This window comes from Schistocerca cancellata, chromosome 2, assembly GCF_023864275.1.
Source record: "Schistocerca cancellata isolate TAMUIC-IGC-003103 chromosome 2, iqSchCanc2.1, whole genome shotgun sequence".
Taxonomy (NCBI): Eukaryota; Metazoa; Arthropoda; class Insecta; order Orthoptera; family Acrididae; genus Schistocerca; species Schistocerca cancellata.
Window position 1 is genome coordinate 339,443,211 of NC_064627.1, and position 22,749 is coordinate 339,465,959.

Below are 22,749 nucleotides of genomic sequence, written 5' to 3' on the forward strand. Positions count from 1 at the left end.
GAGCGGATGGTTAATCCATGGAGAATACATTGCACAACAAAACTACAGGATCACTTTTTCGAAATCCCGTAATTGTTTCCCACTGTGAAGCCTAAGTTTGAAATCTGGCCAAAAGGTGCCTTCGACTTTCCACTCTAATGGTGCTTGGCGACGCTACAAACGGCAAGCTGTCGACAAAAGCGAGAAAAAGGTTACAGCTCAGACGTTCATGTGAGCTAAAAGGTAGGTTAATGATGTGTCATTGGCATCAAACTTCACCACAATTCTGCTCAATGCCACCGTGGACGTGTCAAACGATGAGAAGGTCGTGGCCACCCCTCTTAACCACATTTCACCCCTTATTACGATGAAGGTGACACCTGCGATACTCTGAGGTTTTCTTATGGGTGGCAGAGGAAAACATTTTAGACACACCGCCGCTCAGAATCAAAACGAAAAGGCCTCAGGGGTTGACGTAAGGGACGTCAGTGAAACCACTCCCTGCACTCGGGTGTTGATTACCTCACATCTTGCTCTTGAAAGCGGCAATTCGCAGTGCGATAAGCAGTAGGAAGATGTTCTTGACAACCTTCGACACTGCTGATGCCCTCGGACTTTCAATTCTTCTCTAAAGACATTGTTGGGCTGCACCCCCATTGAACATGATCACACCACTGGGGAGTGGGCGTCGCGGTTCTGACCTTCATCGCAGAGACGTCAAAGGAAGGGTGAAGTAGAGGTAAGAGAGGATGTGGCGATCTTCTCATCCAGTGACACGGCCACGGTGGTGTTGGTCAGAACTGTGGTGAAATTTGATGCCAATGACACATTATTAACCCACCATATAGCTCTCATGAACTTCTTAGCTGTGGCCTGTTTTTTCGGATGCGTAGACACTTTACTGTTTGAAGCGTCACCGTGGCGTAGTAGGAGGCCATGCTTTCGCACCATTATGGGGGAAGGTTTCAAACTTATGAGTCATAATCTGAGGCAAGTACAGAGTTTCGAAAAAATTATCCTTTATTTCTGTTGCGCAGTGTATTTGCGAGACGTAAAGCGATATCATAACATAGTCAATGTTAAGTGCGCCCTCTCTGATGTCTGACGTAACTGTGTTACGCCTCCCTGGAAGCAAGCGTCTCTGTGTATGGCTGTCTCTCGTATCTTGTGGAGAACGCAGCAGAGATCAATTTCTCTAGCATTTTACTTCTACTCGAAATCAGACGTATACCAAGATTATTATTATTTGCGCTGTGGCTATCATGTCGTCGTCATCCACGCTACGACCACCATCGACGCAGCAAAACGGTCCAGTTATTTATGTGCTGTTCATGACCACGTGTTCTCCCTATCCACGAAACCTCTAGACTATACCCGATATTATTCTAACTACATTCTGAGCAAGCAATCGAGGAAACTATGGAGAAATTTGGAAAGGAAATTAAAGTTCAGAGAGAAGAAATAAACATTTAGAGATTTGCCGATGACTTTGTAACCTTCTCATAGGTTACAGAGAACAGAAGAACAGTTCATGGATAGAGTATTGTAAAGATGTTATACACTGAGGGGACAAAAGTGATGGTGCAGCGATTTACACATGTATAGGTAGCAGTCGTTATCGCGTACAAAAGCGCAGTGCATCAACGGGACCTTAATATGTACCCAGATGACTCATGTGAAAAGGTTTTGCGACGTGAGCATGGCTGCACAGCGGGGATTAACAGGCTTTAAACGCGGTACGATAGTCGAAGCTAGACGCATGGGACATTCTGTGGTGATGGTACTCACGACTCCAGAGATTACCGCACTTGAGTCGATAAGCCAGGCTCGAAACACTTGTAGCACAGCAACTGTATGTATCGGCAGTACACACTATACCGAGGCCCGCCACGGGCCACAGCTGACAGCCAATGGGCATGACGTGTGTTGTTAACGAGTGGTCTATGCCTCGTAAAATACCAGAGCGCTGAGCTACGGTGGGCAGTTCTCTTCAATGCCCCGAGTCATGTACAGTCTCCAGTTACCGCCGAGTCTGCAAGCTGCAGTGTTCGTCCGTCGTCTCCCAGACTATGGCTTCATAGGCATCACTCAGAAGCGTCAGAACTTTAGTATCTTAGAGGACTTGTAACAATTTCAGACGTCTATTTGTGCTGCACATTTCACAAGAAGAAGCATCATTTAAGTCGGGTATGTGTTCATATTTAATAAAGTCATTTTATTACTTATTGTTTAGGAATCTTCTGACTAAAGATAACCTACGCCGCCCTCTTGCATTTCCAACACGTTCCATTTCGAAAATCGTTAGGGAATTCATTATTTTGAGATTTAGTTGTGGATTACCTGCTAAAATAGTACTGGACCTCCTTATGCCTGGCGCAGTTCAGCATCTCGACGTGGCACGGACTCAACAACTCGTTCGAAGTCCTCTGTGGAAATAAGGAGCCATTGTGCCTCTATAGCCGTTCATAATGCGAAAATCGTGCCGGCGGAAAATTATGTGCACGAACTGACTTCTCGGTTATGTCCCATAAATTTTCAATGGGATTCATGTCAGGCGGTCTGGGTAGCCAAATCATTCGCTCCAAATGTCCAGAATTTTCTTCAGAGCAATCGCGAACAATTGTGCACGCCGACATTGCGCACTGTCATCCACAGAAATTCCATCGTTCTTTGGGAACGCCGGCCGGTGTGGCCGAGCGGTTCTAGGCGCTTCAGTCCGGAACCGCACTGCTGCTACGACCGCAGGTTCCAATCCTACCTCGGACATGGATGTGTGTGATGTCCTTAGGTTAGTTAGATTTAAGTAGTTCTAAGTCTAGGGGACTGATGACCTCAGATATTAAGTCCCATAGTGGTCAGAGCCATTTGTTTGGGAACGTGACGTCCATGAATGGCTGCCAATGGTCTCCAAGTATCCCAGCACAATCATTTCCAGTGAACAGTCGGCTCAGTTGGACCAGAGGACCCAGTCCATTCCATGTAAACATAGTCCATAGCATTATGGAGCGAGCACCAGCTTGCACAGTGCCTTGTTGACAACTTAGGCCCATGGCTTTGTGGGGTCTGCATCACACTCGAACCCGACCATCAGCTCTTACCAACTGAAATCGAGACTCATCTGACCAGGCCACGGTTTTCCAGTCGTCTATGGTCCAACCGATATGGTCACGAAACCAGGCGAGGAGCTACCGGGGATGTTGTGCTGTTAGCAAAGGCACTCGGACGGTAGTCTGCTGCGATAGCCCATTAACGTCAAATTTCGCTGCGATGTCCTAATGTATACGTTCGTCATATGTCCCGCACTGATTTCTGTGGTTATTTCATGCAGTGTTACTTACCAATGACATGTCTACGCAAATACTCCCGGTCGTTAAGTGAAGGCTGTCGGCCACTGCGTTGTCTGTGGTGAGAGGTGATGCCTGGAATTTATTATTCTGTGCACAGTCTTGACACTGGAGATCTCGCAATACTGAATTCCCTAACGATTTCCGAAATGGAACGCCCCACGCGTTTAGCTCCGACTAACATTCCGCGTTCAGAGACTGTTAATTCCCGCCGTGCGACCATAATCAAGTAGGAAACTTTATCACATGAATCACCTGAGTAGAAATGGCAGCTCCGACCATGCATTGCCCAATTATACCTTGTGTAGGTGATACTACGATGTGCGTATATGTGCATATCGCTGTACCATGACTTTTCACACCACAATGTACAGACACGGGTAGTCAGATTCCAGTTCGAAGTTCAGTCCATGTGAGAATTTGGCATGTGGCTAAGGACTTGCTTACTGAGGTGTAGCTGGCAAAACTTGGTGAGGCGGTGAAGGCTCGACAGTGGATAGGTGTTGCCAACTGTAAACATCAACTTTCTATGTGCTGAAATTTTGACGCGATGCTCACTGTACTGATACCGATGCTGAATGATCAGTCAGGCGGCACCCCGTCCAGATCCCCGTTTGCACTGGTCGGCAGAATCGACTCCGGTACCGTGGCGAAGAGTGCCCAAGGAAAGGGGTAGTGTTTCTAGACCCAGCCCTGTAGGTGGAGTCGTTTAACACTGGTATTATCGTAGGAAACACTCCAGCTGTGAGCTCAGTCCTATGACTGCCACCTACCACGGTACTGATCAGTAAATGATGTAACACCATAAATTAAGATGCCACAACCGTGGTTGAAATATCGGCGGTTGTGGAAGACATCTCCCGCCTAAATTCCCGTAAGTTATGTGAACATTTTATACGTCTGGAGAAACTCGCAACCAAAAAGTTAATTACTTAAGTTTACATTTTCGAGATGATAATGAAAAATTTTAACCACCCCGCAGAGCTTGTGAACTTCCGCCATGTTTTAGAAAGTAACTCGGGTATTCATTGACTTGATAAAAATGACTTATGATATAGAAAATTTCGACACATGATTCAAATTTATTAACCTGATCTGCCTTCAAGGAATTTGTAGAAAATTAGGGGGCATTGCAAAAGAAAAAAGAATTGACGTGAACATGAGCAATCGTATCAGATATCTCACCAAGCACAAAAGTGTTTTAGCAACGTGACTAGCAGCCAATTGCAGCGCAAATGGGTATGTGGACTCAGTTTGTATGATAATATGCAGTTAGAAGATATCGAATAAACACACTTTCTGAAGAACAAAACGCTGCGTCTCTACCACCTGCATAAGCTTCAGAACGCCGAAAGCATGCACAATATGTCTATAGTGATTACTATTGTTGTTGACGTAAGTTACAGCAACAAAATCAAAGAATTATAGCAAACAATACATTTCGAATCAAATAATCACATTCCAACTACTACATGATAGTCAGCTTAATTTGTTTAAACAGAAAAATGAGTGAGAAGGAAAACAGCTGAAACGAAAATTAGAATTTCAATTCACATAACTGATTTCAGAAAATTGAGTAAATCATACTGACACATATATTGCCAGTGTCCAGTGAACACTTGACACACATTTTTAAAACTTAAGAAAATCAAACAAACATAATCCTCACAAGTCGCAAGGCATTTACAAAGGTTCACCAATAGAATGTGTGTCTAAACTGATTGTATTCTCTGTTCCAGTTAATTAACAGCAGGCAGATTCTCTACCGAGCTTGGAAACATGCTCGCTTCACAAAGACACAAATACGCGACAAAGGCGTACGAGACGCTTGTCCAACATACGAAAAATTAAATTAAGTCGATGCGAATCAAGGAAATAGTTAAGCACGAACCACGCGCTCGTCGGAGTAATTTACGGAATCGCGTTGCAGAAATGCGCTTCCTCCACACAGTCCAACTACATCTGACCACTTCGTCATCCAGCGATCAGCATCTCGCGCCATTCGACAGCAAGAACGACCTTCTTCAACACGGTGGAACACAATAGTGCCAATTGAAACTCGTGCGCAGTGTACCCAGAAAGCCGGCCGTGATCTCACTCGTCACTCGCTCGGAACTCAAAGTTGACTTTCCAGATAGCTCCCAGACTACCCAGAAGATAACTAAGTTGTTCATAATCCATGTAGTTTCAGAACTGCATCTCTGCAGTAATCCTGTGTAACTAGTACGCGAAAATGATTGAATTGTAAAATATCGAATTAAATACTGATATTTGCAATGTAACAGCAAACTTTCAAGTTCATATGGAGACGCGCTGTGCGCTCGTTCTTGCCACTCAGTGTCCGCGAATGGGTGGAGGGAAGAGGAAGATGATTCACCAAACGTAACCTTCGCCAAACACCTTATGGAGTGTTGCGGAGTATGGGTGTAGGTGCAGGCATAGACGTCGATGCAGCGGATGGTTCCTTTCATCCCTTTTTTTTAAACAACAATCTTTATTACTCCTTTTAGTATATTATACAGTGAAGTTCTGTCTTAATTTTGTACTTAAGCAATGAGAATGTTGTGTTCTGACTCGTATAACCAATCATTTAACATCCTATACACACATACACAGCGCGCATTTATAATTTTGCTGATTTTCATGAAGATTTTATGGGTCTCAAATTCCAGTCTGATCATCGTCATCTTCTTCTTAACCTCCGGCACCTTCGCTACGATCATCTTCACTGTTTCACTGTGTCATCAGTTTTTCCTTAGCAGTATCCTATTTCCTGGGTGTGGTATTAATGTTGAAAAACATTGTCCTCTTCCAAATTTCCAGTAACCAATCAAATAAAGAACTTCAATAGCCCCATTCTTATGTCTCTTTTTTTTTCAAAAAAATGGCTCTGAGCACTATATGACTTAACTTCTGAGGTCATCAGTCCCCTAGAACTTAGAACTACTTAAACCTAACTAACCTAAGGACATCACACACATCCATGCCCGAGGCAGAATTCGAACCTGCGAGCGTAGCGGTCGCGCGTCTCTTTTTTTCACCTCTTATTTTCTTTAGCTCCAGTGATGAGATGTAATTTGCGTACTCGCACAAATATTTAACGAATTTTGTAAATAGTTGCGCTCGAGTTGCGATGTGCACTCTATAGCCCGAACACGACTGCTCTTTGCGTTCACTAGTTAAGTGATGCGGGGCATGTCCTCCTAACCATGTCAAGGTGATTCTCCTTGGCTACAGAATTTTAGTTTTTATCTGGCTTTAGAACCGATGTTAACGTAATGTGCTGTCTTGCTGTTGTCTAATCATAGCTAGATTCTTTTTACACCATTCCCACATAACGTTGTTCTATCCACAGACGTATCTCTGTGGTACGGTATCGATACAATTACACTCTCCACATTTGTCAGATTGCGACAAATGTATTCTGAGAAGTTTTTCTGTCGTTGGCATTATTTCATAAACTATTTTGCACCAAGCTGATCTTACGTCGGCTCCTAGGACTTACAAAGAACGTTCAATAAGTTACACAACACATTTTTTTTCTGAAAGCAAGTCGGTTTTATTCAAATTTCCAATACACCACATTCTTCTTTACTCTTTTGACTAAAAAAAACAATTTCTCAACACAATATCCGTTAAATGCGATGCCCTTGCGCCATCTTACTGGGAGAATCTATTTGCTCGCATGGTACCACTCTACTCGTCGACGTCGGAGCCAGCGAATTGCTGATTCAGTGACCTTCCCATCATCCAGGTACTGCTTCCTACGGAGTGCAATTTCGCACAGATGATCTTCCTCTGCCTTTATCGTCTTGTCTTAGGCAGCAAGGAACCCAGAGGGACGCACCTTTCAGTACCACAACTAGTGGACAACTGCCTCACACTACCGACAGAGACGTGCGGTTGTGCAGCGAGATGTTTGAGTGTGATCCATCGATCCCTTCGAATGAGTGTGTCCGCCGTTCCAACACTGACGGAGTCACAGCTGTGTGCAGCCGACCGACATGCGTGAGATCGGACAGGTTACGATGAAGACAAACGCCTCGCCCAACGACTCACCGTGCTTTTGTTCACTTCCAGCTCTCCGTAGACATTCTGCAAGCGTCTATGAATATCTGCGATGCTCTGGTTTTCCACCAAAAGAAATTCAGTGAGAGTTTTCTTCTTGAAACGCACTTCTGTTTCACACAACATTTTGAAGGCTACACGTAGCGCCGCCGCCAGTCGGAACTTCATGAAACTACAGTGGCTGAAGCGGAAATATTCCACGAAACATTAAATGTATATGAATATTGTAAATGAATATTGACAACCATCAGCTGTAGGACGGAATGCCGGCCGGTGTGGCCGTGCGGTTCTAGGCGCTTCAGTCTGGAACCGCGTGACCGCTACGGTCGCAGGTTCGAATCCTGCCTGTGGCATGGATGTGTGTGATGTCCTTAGGTTGGTTAGGTTTAAGTTCAAATGGTTCAAATGGCTCTGACCACTATGGGACTCAACTGCTGAGGTCATTAGTCCCCTAGAACTTAGAACTAGTTAAACCTAACTAACCTAAGGACATCACAAACATCCATGCCCGAGGCAGGATTCGAACCTGCGACCGTAGCGGTCTTGCGGTTCCAGACTGCAGCGCCTTTAACCGCACGGCCACTTCGGCCGGCTAGGTTTAAGTAGTTCTAAGTTCTAGGGTACTGATGACCACAGATGTTAAGTCTCATAGTGCTCCGAGCTATTTGAACCATTTGTAGGACGGAATGACGATGATGAAAATTTGTGCCGGACCGGGACTCGAACCCAGATTTCCCGCTAATCGCGAGCGGTCGCCTTACCATTTCGGTATCCATGTGCGACTGACGGCCAGACCCAAACTTCCATACATCGTCAGCCACGCGTCCACATCCCGTGCTCCTATATCCGTTATGTATATTCCCGTACAGGTGAGACATTTTAATTCAAAGTGGCTTTCCCGGTGTCGGCGGATAAATACGATAGCGCAGTGCCTACGTTATTCTGAAGGTCTGAAGGTCCTTTGGATTTTGCATCGTAACTCGGAATAAAGCTGGCATTGCAGTATCATATTCCAAGACGTCCCACAACAAATTCTGCATTTTTTTCAGCCGAAACTGACAGAGAAAAAAATGTGTTCCTTTACTTATCGAACGCCCCTCGAAGCTGTGGACGTTCTTCCACAGTACGAGTCCTTGGGAGTGAAACTTTATCTCCATGCGGTTGACTCTTCCGTTGTTGTTGATTAGCCGCTATAGTTGAGCAGTGGTTCGGTCTGGCACTTTGCCTGCCTTCGCCCGCAGGCAGTTCTTTTCCAGCAGAAACATCCTGGTGTGCAGAATGAGAAATTCACTCTGCAGCGGCCGGCCGGTGTGGCCGAGCGGTTCTAAGCGCTTCAGTCTGGAACCGCGTGACCGCTACGGCCGCAGGTTCGAATCCTGCCTCGGGCATGGATGTGTGTGACGTCCGTAGGTTAGTTGGGTTTAAGTAGTTCCAAGTTCTAGGGGACTGATGACCACAGATGTTGCGTCCCATCGTGCTGAGAACCATTTGAACCATTTGAATCACTCTGTAGCGGAGTGTGCGCTGATATGAAACTTCCTAGCAGAGCGAGACTCGAACTCGGGACCTTTGCCTTTCGCGGGAAAGTGCTCTACCAACTCATTCTGGAAACATCCCCCAGGCTGTGGCTAAGCAATGTCTCCGCAATATCCTTTCTTTCAGGAGTGCTAGTTCTGCAAGGTTCGCAGGAGAGCTTCTGTAAAGCTTGGAAGGTAGGAGACGAGATACTGGCAGAAGTAAAGCTGTGAGAACGGGGTATGAGTCGTGCTTGAGTAGCTCAGTTGGTTTGCCGGCACGGTAGCTCAGCGTGTTCGGTCAGAGAGCCGGATGGCCTCTGTAATAAAAAACTGAGTGGAAGGATTAACCACCGAACTTGAACAGGATGTCTTGCGACGTCCGCAACGACCAAACACAACGATCAATAACGAACAAAATGCAAAAAAAAAAAAAAAAAGAAAAAAGTTGGTTGAGCACTTGCCCGCGATAGGCAAAGGTCCCGAGTTCGAGTCTCGGTCCGGTACACAGTTTTAATCTGCTAGGAAGTTCCATCCTGGTGTGGTTCGCCTAGTGGTGTTTTTCCCCTAATTTTTGGAACTTAGACAGTTTCCGGCTTATATGTCGAATTAAGCGCACTGTTCGTGTATTTGTTGCACATTTGTACCATTCTCGCATTTTGTTTGGACATCTGTTAGCCCAGCTGTTTTCCTGGTGGGAGGGTTATAACATTTGTCCCCACCTTGAAGACTTAATCCTCTCTGGCGCTTGTGGCTGGAGCGCCCGCATTGGCCCACTGCTCGCTGCACTGGTCTTGTCTGGTTTGGCTTGCCTTGCGAGCGCGTTTACTGCTGCGATTTACGAGCGCGCCGCCGCAGCAGATCTCCCTCCTCTAACGGCGGCATTAGCAGACGCCTTTACTGCCCACGCGGGCCGGCGCGGAATTAAAATGGCAGCAAAACCTATCGACCCGCCGAGCGGCTGCCGCCTGCATCCAGATAGCCACACTACTCTCCGGCAATCGTTTATTGCCGAAGGAGGATCCGCACTTGACGCCAGCTTAACAGATGAGGTCTTCGCCTGGATTCTAATAAATTGTCCGAAACATGCTTTGCGACTTCGCCCTATATGCCAACGTCAGTGGGCATAGATTCGTGGAGAGCTAGGGGACGAGGGGAAATGGAACGTTAAAACACTCCACGATGCATATCAGATTGAGGAATTCGTATAGCCCGTCAACACAGCGGAACCGCACATCTGCGTCAAGATTTCTCGGGAAGAAGGTCTGGATGGGGGCAGGGGGCTGAGCGGTATCATATGAGCAACAGCTCGGGGTCTCCACAGACCAACTGCAACATATCCAGGACTGCTTTGGCGAATGTTACAGTTGATGTTTCGCTATGTTTTCTCGCGTGTTCTGGAGGTCGACATTTTGAACATCTTATTTAAAAATACGGGGTGATTCAGCTACCTCACCTATGGGTTTTATGCAACTCGCAACACCTTCACATACCATGCACAAGATTTTCATATTTTCGCGCTCGTTACGAGCGAACTATTAGTCCCACAGAAAAAAAATGAACATGATCTTTACTGAAGTTAAAATCTTCTGGGTTATTAAGCTGCATCATATATCTTCTAAAATGATAGACGTTTCGACCGCTCTGCTGGGATCTTCCTCAGGATCTTTTGGTGTCCACTACTGCTAGAATACTGACACCAGAAGATCCTGAGGAAGATCCCAGCAGAGGGGTCGAAACGTCTATCATTTTAGAAGAAATATGACGCGGCCTAATAACCCAGAAGATTTGAACTTCAGTGACAACGGCCACGAAAGCCTGCAGACCTACATGATTTTATTGTAGAAAATTTAATATAGTTAAATTTTGCACTATGATACATTTTCGCCAGACGCCGTAGTTTTAGAATTATTCTAGAAAAACGTACAAAAATAACCGTCAAATGCGTTTATCTTGAATAATTCTAAAACCGTGGCCTCCAGTGAAAACGTTTCCCAGTACAAAATTTTAATTTTTTCCTTAGGATTAACAGTTTGTACATAGTGAGCGAGAGAATATGAAAATCCGACAGGTGGTTTTTGAAGGCGTTGCACATTGCGTAAAACCCATAGGTAGGGGCTGCTGAATCACCGTGTCATCTACAGTACCATTAACAGATTTTAAACAGTCCTATAACAAAAGTGTACGTGATATTTCCTGCCAGATCCTATACAGACTTCTGCATTTCACAAGTAATCAAGAGTGGCTGTAGACTTTGGAAAGCAGAACAAAGACTGGGAAGTTTGAATTTGTGACATAGTCGGTGCATCAAGCATGGGTAGCTCAATAGCAAGAACACTGCATGTGAAACGCGACAATACGTGAGTCCTGTTCTGATGTGTTTTCTTTCAAGAAGTTTCAAAACAACGTGCAGTCCGCTACAGAAGGAACGACTCTTTTTTTTAAGTGTGAAAAGCAAAAGCTAAGGTTGTTTTGCAAGGCTGTTTGGTAGGCTTTTGTTATATTTTTCCGCTTCTTACAGTCGTCGAAACATAAGGAGAATGTAGTCGATTTGTCCCTAAAAGAGTTATTCGAAATCATCTGAGGAATATCAGATGTGTAATACATCAACATAGGAGCATCTGGTACTGAGCCGTTGAAGACCATGGAGAAAGGGTCCTACTAGGGAAACATCTCTAAATGAACCCTGAAACTTAACAGCTGGAACTCACGTCACGCTATGTGTACTCAGCAAACTTCACTGCCAGTTATTACAGTAACGCGTCTCTCCGTTATTGATCGCTCCAGGTCTTGCTGCAATCCAGAATGGAGCTTGTGAATACAACAGAATGAATCTTCTGTCAGCGTCCGAATCGAAATTTACGATGGTGATAGTCCGGGTCGAACACTAATACTCTCTTCAAAAGATTTCCGTTTCATCCTATCCCAAGCCTCGGGAGGTATACTTCTTGTCGACTTTATAATGTTACTGTATTCTTGTTCTCCATGAATACTCACACCGCTTCTGATTTTATCTGGCATGTAGCGGAAGCTTTGACAACTTGCTGCAGAAAATGTATTGATCGATACTAAAAATACAGTGAATAAAAGAACGAGATGTTTTTAGATGTACTCAAGACTTGCATCACACAGGCAGCGCTGCTGAAAAATTGGATCTACTGACAAGCAAAAAACACCAACTTGACCTCATATTTTAAGGGAAAAAAGCACACTTGCAAGGTACGAGCTCCAGTAATTGATCCCGCGTGAAAGCCTTGGCCAGCACGCAGTTATGACTTTCTACAGATACGGCTGTAAAACTTTCGCGACCACCGGTTGTCGCTCGCATCACCCCGCTGCAATTGCCTAACACGTTAGCACCAAGTACCGTACAGAGGAATGACAGCCAGAGCCTTTCTGTTATTGAAGATAACTATCGTCGATTTGCAGTAGGGTTTTGGAACATATACTGTATTCGAACATTATGAAGTACCTCGAAGAAAATGATTTATTGACACATAGTCAGCACGGTTTCAGAAAATATCGTTCTTGTGAAACACAACTAGCTCTTTATACTCATGAAGTAATAAGTGCTATCGACAGCAGATGTCAAATTGATTCCATATTTTTAGATTTCGAGAAGGCTTTCGACACCGTTCCTTTCAAGCGTCTTCTAACTAAACTGCGTGCCTACGGGGTATCGTCTCAGTTATGCGACTGGATTCGTGATTTCCTGTCAGAAAGATCATAGTTCGTACTAATAGACTGAAGGTCATCGAGTAAAACAGAAGTAATATTCGGCGTTCCCCAAGGAAGTGTTATAGGCCTTCTACTGTTCCTGATCTATATTAACGACATGGAGACAATCTGAGTAGCCGTCTTAGATTGTTTGCAGATGATGCTGCTATTTACCGTCTTGCAAAGTCATCAGACGATCAAAACGACTTGCAAAATGATTTAGATAAGATACCTGTATGGTGCGAAAAGTGGAAATTGACCCTGAATAAGGAAAAGTGTAAAGTTATTCACATGAGTACTAAAAGAAATCCGCTAAATTTTGATTTCGCGATAAGTCACACAAATCTGAAGGCTGTAAATTAAGCTAAATACTTAGGGATTACAATTACAAATAACCTGAATTGGAACGATCACATAGATAATATTGTGGGTAGAGAAAACCAAAGACTGCGATTCATTGGCAGAACACTTAGAAGGTGCAACTGGTCTACTAAAGAGAGTGCTTACACCACTCTTGTCCGCCCTATTCTGGAGTATTTCTGTGCGGTGTGGGATCCGCATCAGGTGGAACTGACGGATGACATCGAAAAAGTACAAAGAAGGGCAGCACGTTTTGTATTATCGCGAAATAGGGGAGACAGTGTCATAGACATGATACGTGAATTGGAGTGACAATCATTAAAACAAAGGCGTTTATCGTTGCGACGGGATCTTCTCATGAAATTTCAATCACCAGTTTTCTCCTACGATTGCGAAAACATTCTGTTGGAACCCACCTACAAAGAGAGAAATGATCATCTCGATAAAATAAGAGAAAAATGTAAGTGCTCGTTTTTCCCGAGTCCTGTTCGAGAGTGGAACGGTAGAGAGACAGCTTGAAGGTGGTTCATTGAACCCTCTGCCAGGCACTTTATTGTGAATGGCAGAGTAATCACGTAGATGTAGATGTGGATATTTAAGGTGAGAGGAGAAGAGGTGGGAGGTCGACATATCAGCTCAACATCTTTTCAAATCTTATTCGAAAACACGTTATGCGACTCGAAAGATAATAAGAGTATGTAAGATGCCAACCTCATTCGTTTATACACAGACGGAACATAATTGCAACACCAAAAAATAATAAATCTAGAGTAATTTCGGAAGTACATTGGTCTACGTAACGTGTTTAAGTTATTAACATTGCAAAATCACAGGTTAATGTAAGCGCGAGATAATCTATTGCAAATGTAAAATGCTGGTACATTAATAACCGGTGTAACCGTCAGAATGTTGAAAGCAACCAAGCGGGCGTGTATGCATTGTGTTGTACAGGTGCCGGATGTCAGTGTGTAGGATGGAGTTCCACGTCTGCTGCACTTCACTTGTCAGTACAGGGGCGGTTAATGCGGGATGTGGATGACGCTGGAGTTCGCATCCCATTATGCGCCATATGTGCTCGATTGGAGACAGATATGGTGGTCGAGCAGGCCAAGGCAACTTGTCGACACTCTGTAGGGCATGTTGGGTTACAACAGGGATATATGGGCGAACTTTAGACTACTGTAAAACTCCCCTGGAATGTTGTTCATGAATGACAGGTAGAATTACCAGACTGACGAACAAATTTGCACTCAGGCTGCTTGGGATAACGACGAGAGTGCTCTTTCTGGCATACGAAATCACAATGCAGACAATAACTCTAGGTGTATGTCCAGTGTGTTTAGCACGAGGTCAAGTTGGTTGCAGGCCGTCAACTAGCTTCCTTCTAATCAACACACGGTCATCACTGGCACCGAAGCAGAACTAGCTTCCATGAGACGGCACACTAGACCTCCACCCTGCTCTCCAATGAGTTCTCGCTTGACACCACTGAAGTCGCAAACGGCAATGGTTTGGGGTCAGCGGAATGCACACTACAGGGTGTCTGAGATCCCCTCGCCAGACCATAGACAATACGGCCCGCGTATGGCGGAGTCATATTGAAAGCAACATCTCGATCAGCTAACTAGTGGTGACATCCGTTTGCAGAAGACTTATAGAGTACCGTTCAACTTGCTTCCATCGTAACTGTAGTATTTTCAGTTTAGGTTTGTTTATTACAATGATAAATTCTTGTCTAGAATTTGGTGGCACAGAAAAATACGCAAAAGAAGTTATTATTTCGTTCCCTAGTTAAAGTTTGTTTGAAGATTACAGGTAAATCTACATACACATTTTTCGAAAGTTATGATGTATGTTGGTCCTCCCACCTAAATCTGTATGAATGACGAAGACTGACGGCCGCGGTGGCCGAGCGGTTCTAGGCGCTTCAGTCCGGAACCGCACGACTGCTACGGTCGCAGGTTCGAATCCTGCCTCGGGCATGGATGCGTGTGATGTCCTCAGTTTAGTTAGGTTTAAGTAGTTCGAAGTTCTAGGGGACTGATGACCTCAGAAGTTAAGTCCCATAGCGCTCAGAGCCATTTGAGCCATTTGAACACCACGAAGATGACGTGCTACAGACGCGAAATTTAACCGACAGGAAGAAGATGCTGTGATATGCAAATGATTAGCTTTTCAGAGCATTCACACAAGGTTGGCGCCGGTGGCGACACTTACAACGTGCTGACATGAGGAAAGTTTCCAATCGATTTCTCATACACAAACAGCAGTTGACCGGCGTTGCCTGGTGAAACGTTGTTTTGATGCCTCGTGTAAGGAGGAGAAATGCATACCATCACGTTTCCGACTTTGATAAAGGTCGGTTTGTAGCCTATCGCGATTGCGGTTTATCGTATCGCGACGTGCTGCTCGCGTTGGTCGAGATTCAATGACTGTTGCCAGAATATGGAATCGGTGGGTTCAGGAGGGTAATACGGAACGCCGTTCTCGATCTCAACGTCCTCGTATCACTAGCAGTCGAGATGACAGGCATCTTATCCGCATGGTTGTAACGGATCGTGCAGCCACGTCTCGATCCCTGACTCAACAGATGGGGACGTTTGCAAGACAACAACCATCTGCACGAACAGTTCGACGACGTTTGCAGCAGCATGGACTGTCAGCTCGGAGACCACGGCTGCGGTTACCCTTGACGCTGCATCACAGACAAAAGCGCCTGCGATGGTGTACTCAACGACGAACCTGGGTGCACGAATGGCAAAACGTCATTTTTTCGAATGAATCCAGGTTCTGTTTACAGCTTCATGATGGTCGCATCCGCGTTTGGCAACATCGCGGTGAACGCACATTGGAAGCGTGTATTCGTCATCGACATACTGGCTTATCACCCGGCGTGACGGTATGGGGTGCCATTTGAACCACTTGAGGAAGATTTTGAGACAACACAATATTAGTATCTAACTCACTATAAGAGTTTTCTCTGTAATCATCATTTTATAATATAATTTTCTATTAATCTTCCTTATTGTTTCATCTGAACGCAGAAATTTGAAGTAAATCGGCCAAGAACTCTGAAGTAAATAGATCAAAACAAAGTTTCTCTACATATATATTGTGTATATTAAAAAACATACACCCTATGTCTGCTCAGATATTCACTGGGGGATCGGCCAAGAACTTTTGAGATATTGCTTGCACCATTTCCGCTTTACATATTACATACATATATGTTTCAAGTCATATTACGAAAGCTTATGGAGGCAGTGATCTTCCTCTTGTTTTTAAGGTGAAGTGTACAAAATTTCATCAAGATCGGAATAAAACTGTCGATTTGTATGACACTGTTGTTGATATATATAGATTGCGAAGAAATTAGGCTAACTGTACTATTACATGGGTAATTATAACACAACAACATGTTTACTCGTTAAAATAAATTCTTTATTTTAGTTACAAACGCGAAAAACTGAAACTTTGGCTCCATTTCTCATTGTCTATCATAGCAGAAAGTCGGCTTTTAACCTTGTGTCACTAGTCTTATATGTTGGTATCAAACCTTAACTAGGGATGTTCGCTGTCTGTATGTTTCACTTGTCTGAGGTAATAATCTATTTCTGACAGTAAATTTAATATTATTTAAACGCTCTCGTTGCAAGTTGTTATGCAACCTGAGCTGTTCATTACGTTCGGCGTTGGTATCTGACTCATCGCTAGCGGCTTTGCGTGGCTCGATCACTTAATACCGTGCATTAGACTTTCACGTGACCCGACGCTTAGCTAGTTACTGAAGTGCCCTAGTTGAAACGGGAAGTACGGGGCGAGAGTTCTGCGACCTTGAGGTCAGCTACTTCGCATCCGAAAGAGAAGGTAGGGGAGGACGGCGGCTAGAGTTACGAGGAGACGGTGGTTGGGGAAGCGGAAGAGCAGCGGCGGAGGGGCGGGTAGGGTAATTGATCAAACGCAGGCAGCCAACTTAGATGGCGCGCCTAACTGGGTTAAAACGGCGGTGGCGGTAGCGGGGCGCCGGACGACAAACACTTGTTAGCGGAATCACTGGCGCGCCAGCAGAGGAGAGCGTTTCATTCCGAACGGAACGTCGAGTAGAGGCACTCCTGCGGTGCCACAGAGACGCCACGGCTGCTCTGCAGGCGTCTGATGAAGTCTCCTCTGCGGGTACTCTCCGCCCGCCTCACCACCACCCCCTCCCCGTCGTCTTCCACGTTCAAGTTCCACATTCCGCTGCATTCAGTCACTTGATATAGACGGTGATTACAAATTGCTGGCCTATGTTATGACGCTACGAGTGTACCTCCACCAGCACTGAAATCACCCACAATGTCTGATCAGAAGTATCCTGACGCCTATCGATAGACATTAATATCAGGTTCGTACACCCTTCAGCTTCGTGATGGCTTGAACGCTCGTGAGGACACTTTCAATGAAGTGTCTGAATGTCTGCGAAAACGTGGCAGCCCATTCTTCCTGACGTGCCAAAACCGTGCAAAGTAGTGATGATTGGACTCTGAGGTACGGAGCCAATTCGACGTTCTAACTCATCTTAAAGCTGTATAGAAACGACGAATGAAAATTTGCAGTAAGGCCGGGACTCGAACCCAGGTCTCCTGCTCATTAGGCAAATGCGCCAACCACTAAGCCACCCTGGCACAGCGAACTCGCACAATTGCAAGGACTACCCTAGCACGCCTCCCTCTTGAATCCAAGTTCACATTCACGCCTCAGCACACTTGATATTCCCCCTCAACCCGAACAGTATTGCAGAGGCTCTCCAACTCTATCGGAATAGCACTTCAGCATCCAATAAAATGGGGAATCCTGCCTGAAACCCACGCATAGGTGCCTTAATCAGTTAAAACTATATGATCCCAGAGGCATGCTAGGGTAGTCCATCCAGTTTTGCAAACCTACTGTGGCAGGGTGGCGTAGTAGTTAGCGCATCTGCCTAGTGAGCAGAAGGCCTGGGTTCGAAACCTAGCCTTGGTACAAGTTTTACTCGTCACTTCAGTCTGCCTGTGTACATCATAGATCTTTGATACTTGAAAAAGTCACTAGAACCATATAGTCTCAGCTGAATAAATTACCTGTGCCTGGGTTTCAGGCATCATGCCTGTTTCATTCTCTGCTGAGGTGCTATTGCAATACAGTTGGAGAGCCTCTGCAATGCTATCCGAATTTAGTGGGACTACCAAGTGGGCTGAGGTGTGAATGGGAGTTTGGATTGAGGAGGAAGCCGTGCTAGGATAGACTGTGCGGTTGTACATAGCCTCTGTGCCAGGGGGGTCTAGTGCTCAGCGCATCTGTCTAATGAGCAGGCGACCTGGGTTCGAATCCCAGCTTTGGTACAAATTTTCATTCGTCGCTTCTGTCTACAAATACACATCGTAGATGTTTGAGACCTGAAAATATCTCTGGACTCAATAGTTTCAATTGATTAAAGCATCCTTAACGTGTTCCAATGAGTTCAGGTCGGGACTCTGACACACCAGTCCATTTCAGGAACGTGGTTATCCATAAACTGTTGACACATATGTGCTACTTTACGACAGGTTCATTGTCATGCTGATATGCCGAAGCAATTAGTCATCGTCTCCGAACTGTCCATCTAATGTACACAATGCATAATGCTGTAACATGTGTTCATATCCTTCCTCAAACTGAAACTTCTTCACCCTGCCATCCTGCCCAACGTCCGAATCTCTTCAACACATTTCATATGGGATTTTTAGAGGGGATTTTTGGCGTTAATTTACGGACACACAGTTTTGCTTTTAGCAATGGTTGGATGCTCGCGTTATAAATTGTTAACAATGAATGCTCGCGGAATAATTTGTTTGAGTAGAGTGGCGTCAGTTTATTTTAAAACTTGCACTTTCAAATCAACGTTTGCTCTGTCCTTCACAGAATATGGTTTTGACAAATGAGACACTGTTCCAAGTCTGTCTTTAGTAATACAATCATCGCGTAACAGCCACTCTCTGCTTTATCATCCGCGTCTCCTCTGTGGCTCACATTTCTCTCCACTTTTCATAGCAAAAATAAAAGCTGCCGTTTACTCCGTACTCATTCACTGCTCATTCAACATACTAATTATTCGTGTTCTGTGATGAAAACTACCGACGAGTCTCGTTCTGTGATGAAAACTGCCAACGAGACTCGTTCTATTCCGATGTTTTGGAACTTCGCTCTTATGTCGTTTCCTGCGTACATCTTATTAATTAATGTTCGTTGTTCTGATTCTACTGATCTTCATCTTTCTTCCGTCTTCTCTCTTCTTCGTCGAAAATTTTCAGACGCAATGTTTCTTCTTAAAATTAATGACTCACTACAGCAACGACGCTATGTTGAGTCTATAGAAGCTTCTTTTTTTACTCTTACGATAATCTTCAATAATCTGGTTCAGTCTGTTTTCTTCTTAAAATCATTTCTCCATTTAGTCTCACTCTGCTGGTCGGTGTCCACATTAGACGGAAAATAAGCTTTTTCGCCACAAAATTTCCGTACGTGAGCCTCCGTGAACGCGACACCAACCGGTACGGACCTCTCGCTCTGAGCTCACGCTTTCAGCTGTCTTTACATTTTTTTAATTACAAATACACAGCTCTACCCTACCTGGCCATAGCATTTTCTATTTACAGATGATATTTGCACAGCGCTTTACGTTCGGTCATACGTATAACATAACAGACATACATTTGCATTTGTAAATTAAAGAAGAGAGAAAAAATTGAAGCGTGCATTACTTTTCGGCCTGTAGTACAACCTTGGATCACCAATACAAAATACTGCGTTGTTCCCAATGGAGAGAACGACCATCCAACACAAGTTTTTAAAAAAATAATAAAAAAATTATAAGAAATACATAGTATGTGCTCACCAATGCGAATGTTAGTGATCTATATAACTGCAATTGCAATGCCTCTCAATATTAAATAGGTCAACAGCTTAGAGCAGTGTACACAATGGTAAATTATACTGTTTGTTATCACTACACGAATTTCGGGAAACCTAAAATATCACAGCACTGTTTACACATTCAGTTGCAGTTTGGATTAATTATGACGCTGCTATTCTGCTGGGCAGAGAATCCATCCTCGTTTAGTTCTACATTGTGACACAATATAAACAAACGGCGCTGCAAGTCCCTAAGGCCCCTAGAGCCTACATGCAGAGAGAGAGAGAGAGAGAGAGAGAGAGAGAGAGGCCATTGGTGAAATCAAACGTGATTGGCAGATCAGCTGCGACGCCATTTTTTTGCCACCGGTCTCTCTTGATTCGTATGTTCGCAGTGATTTCAGGAGTTGGACTGTTGTTTTGAAGGATTTTGGAAAATTGTTTCAGACTGGGGTGATGTACCATGTCTACAGATTTCTTGCGATGGTAAGAAAAAATCGATTCGAAAATTTCTAGGCAACATTATCTCCAAAATATTTCGCCTGTCTGTCGTAATGTCACGTTTAGTTCAGCAAGTTGCCTTCAAGATTATAAATAGTGCTGCCGGCAGTTCGATTCTCATTGTCACCAAATTACTTTTTTATCTTTTATTTTAATTGCATTTACTGAACTTAAATATCAGGATCTGTTTACGTTTGGTTACTAGCCGCATGAAAATGCGAGTATCCATAATAACAGAAGTTTCGATATCGAAAATCAGCTACTGTAAAACAGTTATACCATCCTTTCATTCTCTAGCGTTTCTAAACAAGATTACAGAAGTATGTCTTCCGGATTTTTTCGGTGTATGGGAAGTTTTTAAATCCACAGTGATCTCATCTAAAATATATCACCTGAGAAGTAAAAAACTATATAAAACGTAGAGGCTACTAACTTCAGAAATGAATATCGAAGCAGGAAACACCGAAATCACTTCACCGCGTCTAAAATAACACAAATGGAATTCCTTTTTGCTGGTGGATTCCCATTTGTTTCTTCAGAACGTTGTAATAAATGGCTGACACACTGCATCACGCCATACTTTAATTTACTCCACATTACATGTATAGTAGTCATATACTAAATACCAAGCTAAAATTTCTGCTGTAATGTGAGTTCGATGCGACAGACTTTGGACAATATCTGTGGTTTAACGAGCATTGGTCATTCTCTCTATCTCTATATACTTACCCGCTACTAACGCCCGTTTCGACCAAATATATCTCTGTGTCTCCAGCCGTTTCTAAATACGATGGCCGTTTTGCTGGTACTACGAAAAAAGGAGGGAAGGTTAGCCTTCAACGCCATATCGACGAAAAGGACATTAGAGATGCAGCATAGACTCGGGTAGGTCAGAATATAGGGAAGGAAATTGGCAGAATCCATGTTCAGTGAATTATCCGGTACTCTCATGAATCCTACACCCCATTGGCCAGGAGGGTTTTTTTCTGGACCCTTTCATCACTTAGAATATCGGTAGTTTATTATATGTTTAGCGAGAGTTTGTGTGCAGATATGGGGGACATAAAAGGTATTTCCTAAAGACTTATGAGATTTCACACGCTCTCGGAACTTTAACAGTAAACCACATCGTGATGCAGAACGGCTCTCTTACAGCGTCTGCCAGTGGGGTTGGCTGAACATTTCCATGACGCTTTAGCACTAATTAAATGAACTTGTAACTAAACTTGTCGCTCTTCTTTGGATCTTCCCTATTTCCTCTATCAATCCTTCCTGGTACTGATCCCAGAAGGACAGGCAATAATCAAGGTGGTCGAACGAGTGTTTTATAAGCTACCTCCTTTGTTGATGGACTACATTTCCTGAGGGCTCTACCAATGAATCTCAGTCTGGCACCTGCCTCCTCCGCGATTCCACTTCAGATCGCTCTGTACGCACACTCCAATATGTTTTATGGGAGTAATTGCTTCCGGTGATTGTTCTGCAATTCTGTAATCACACAATAAGGGGTCTTTCTATTTATTCGCAATGCATCACATTTCTTCATGTGGAAGGTCGATTGCCACTCCCTGCACCAAGGGTCAACCATATCCAGATATTCCTGAACTTTGCTACAATTTTCTAGCGTTCCTCATATATTTCCGACATTATCTGCTACGTCTTCTATAGATATTGTGGAAAAGTAATGGTCCTATAACACTCCTTTGGGGCACACTGAAAACTTCCTTTAGGTTTGAGGATACTCTCCGTTCAGAGTGACATGGAATGTTCTGTTTACTAGAATCTCTTCAAACCAATCAGACAATTAGTCTGATATTCCCTACGTTCTTAATTTGTTCATTAGGTGGCAGTGCGGATTAGTTACACCTTATATATAAGGCGGGCGGCAAAATTATTATTTTCAAAATAACCATTTCTTTTTAAAAGTGTATGTCTTTCACATATATGCACATAAAACATTTGGATACTTTTTACAACTACGTTTAGGACGAAGGATTGCATTTACCTTTCTCAAATATTTGTGTGTCTCCTCCGGACACAGACAAAAATTCTGTCGGTAGTCAGACATGTTGCATGCATTTCCGAGGATGTCTGGAGTTACCTGTACCGCATTCACTACTGGTTACTATGTGGTGTCACAGCTGAGTCAAAGTTGTTTGAAGGGAAACACATATAACAAATAAAATAAAAAATTGCATACCGTAAGAGCAAATGATCTTGGAGGCCAATGGTGCAATGCGAGGTCTATACGCCCCGTACAGCAGATTCTTCACCGATTCAGTGACTAGGCACAGCGCCACGCTCTCGACGAAAATCGCGCCGCAGAGTTGTAGCAGAATTGCACCTGTTGAAACGGA

General features: G+C 44.1%; 1 protein-coding gene and 1 non-coding gene across 2 annotated transcripts in view; both read left to right on the forward strand.

The window, feature by feature from the left end:
• Positions 1-22,749, forward strand: part of LOC126153857 (uncharacterized) — a 1,728,205-nt gene that overhangs the window by 1,375,455 nt on the left and 330,001 nt on the right. The window lies entirely within an intron of this gene.
• On the forward strand, positions 17,912-17,983 carry Trnat-agu (transfer RNA threonine (anticodon AGU)). The gene has a single exon. It is a non-coding gene; the product is annotated as a tRNA-Thr (tRNA).